The sequence below is a fragment of the Carlito syrichta genome, unplaced genomic scaffold (genome assembly GCF_000164805.1).
Source record: "Carlito syrichta isolate Samal-C Ts95f unplaced genomic scaffold, Tarsius_syrichta-2.0.1 Scaffold309724, whole genome shotgun sequence".
In the NCBI taxonomy this organism is placed as follows: Eukaryota; Metazoa; Chordata; class Mammalia; order Primates; family Tarsiidae; genus Carlito; species Carlito syrichta.
In genome coordinates this window covers 571,553-573,949 of record NW_007253820.1, presented here as the reverse complement: position 1 = coordinate 573,949, position 2,397 = coordinate 571,553, and positions in this window count along the sequence as shown.

Below are 2,397 nucleotides of genomic sequence, written 5' to 3'. Positions count from 1 at the left end.
CTATAATTCCGGCTACTTGGAAGGCTGAGGCAGAAGGATCGCCAGAGCCCAGCAGGTCAAGGCTGCGGTGGCCGGGAGCGGCCACTGCACTCCAGCCTGGGCAACAGAGTGAGACTCCAATTCAAAAAAAAAAAAACCATCTCAGGCTGGGTGCAGTGGCTCACACCTATAATTCCAGCACCTTGGGAGGCCAAGGCGAGAGAATTGCCCGAGGTTTGAGACTAGCCTGGGCAACTTGGCGAGACCTCATTTCTACAACAGATCAAAAAATTAGCCGGGCATGGTGGTATGTTCCTGTAGTTCCAGTTACTTGGAAGGCTGAGGTGAAGGATCGCCTGAGCCAAGCAGTGTGCCACTGCCCTCCAGCCTCGGTAACAGAGTGAGACTCCAACCCAAAAAAAAAAAAAATCATCTAAGGAGCTTTTTATTTTTATTTTTTTACATTTCCCCCCCAATCATTCTCTTCATTAAATTTTCTTTTATTTTTTTTGAAACAGGGTCTCATTCGGTTGATAGTGGCATGATCATTGCTCACTGCAGCCTTGACTATCTGGGCTCAAGAATCCTCCCACCTCAGCCTTCTGAGTAGCTAGAACTACAGGCATATATCACCGTGCCCAGCTAATTTTTAAATTTCTGTACAGATGGGGTCTCTCTATTGTCCAGGCTGTTCTCAAACTCCTAACTTCAAATGATCCTCCTAATTCAGCTTCCCAAAGTACTGGAGTTACGAGCATGAGCCACCACATCAAGATAAAATTTTAATATCACATATAAACTGTATATGCGGTATGTGTAGTATATCTGTGCTTTATACATTTTTTTCTTTTTGAGTTGGAGTCTCACTCTGTCGCCCAGACTGGAGTGCAGTGGCCGCTCCCGGCCACCGCAGCCTCGACCTGCTCGGCTCTGGCGATACTTCCACCTCAGCCTTCCCAGTAGCCAGAATTACAGGCATGCGCTACCACGCCCGGCTGATTTTTTGATTTATTGTAGAGATGAGGTCTCGCTGCCCAGGCGGGTCTTGAACCCGCGGGCTCAGGCAATCCACTCACCTTAGCCTCCCAAAAGCTCGGGATTACAGGCTCAGCCACTGAGCCCGGCTGCTTTATGCATTTTAAAAAGTGTTTTTCTTGGCTGGCTGTGATGCCCAGTAGTCCCAGCACTTTGGAAGGCTGAGGTGGAAGGGATAGCTTGAGTCCAGGAATACGAGACCTCATCTCTACAAAAAATAAAAAAATTAGCTGGGACTGGTAGCATGCCTGTAGTCCCAGATACTTGGGAGGCTGAGGTGGAAGGATCTCCCGCACCCAGGAGATCGAAGCTGCAGGGAGCCATGTTCAGGTTCAAGCCACTGCACTCCAGCCTTGGTGACAGAGCAAGACTCTGACTCAAAAAAAAAAGAAAGAAAAAGAAAAGAAAAACTTTTCTCTACCCCCAACCAATGCTCTAGGGGAGTCTGGGTTTTCTAATTAATGCCTCAGGTGATTTTTGTCACCAAGCAATTTTGGAAAACATAGCAGTCCTTTAAGGTATGAGGTATTTTTATGACCATTACACAGAGAAGGAAAATGAGTCTGATGAAAATCAAGTGACTGGTCCAAGATCACTCAACCAGGAACCAGGCATTCAATCCAAGTCCTCTGGCTCCAGATTCTTTCTTCATCTGCAGGTTTTTTTTTTTTTTTTTTGAGTTGGAATCTCACTCTGTCGCCCAGACTGGAGTGCAGTGGCTGCTTCCGGCCACCGAGCCTCGACCTGCTGGGCTCCGGCGATCCTTCCGCCTCAGCCTTCCCAGTAGCCGGAATTACAGGCATGCGCTACCACGCCCGGCTGATTTTTTTGATTTATTGTAGAGATGAGGTCTCGCTGCCCAGGCGGGTCTCGAACCCGCGGGCTCAGGCAATCCACTCACCTCAGCCTCCCAAAGGCGCGGGATTACAGGCTGAGCCACCGAGCCCGGCAGGAACTGCATTTCTAACAAGTTCCCAAGTGTGATAATGCCCAGGGATCACATTTTGAGAGTCACTGGACTGAGCTATCCTAAGCTTTTTACTATTCCCAATGGGGTTGGATTAGCTGTGATCTGGGAGGCAGTACCTAGGAGTTAATAATTTAGGCTTCAAAGGCACATAGTTCAGGGATCAAGTACTTATTATGTAACAACTTACTCTGAGGATCTTAAGCAAAGTTACCTGAAGTTCAGTGTCCAAATCTGTATATGAGTATAATAGATCCTACCGCCTAAGATGTAGATTCTAGAAGATCCAAGGCGGGTAGTTGGTGGTTTCCCAAGGAGAAGCCTAGTTTATGAGACCAAGGATTTCCAGCCTGGCCATTTCCTCATTCTCCCACGCTTTGTGGCTCTGGTTCCCAAATTCCCCAATCCAGAACTCA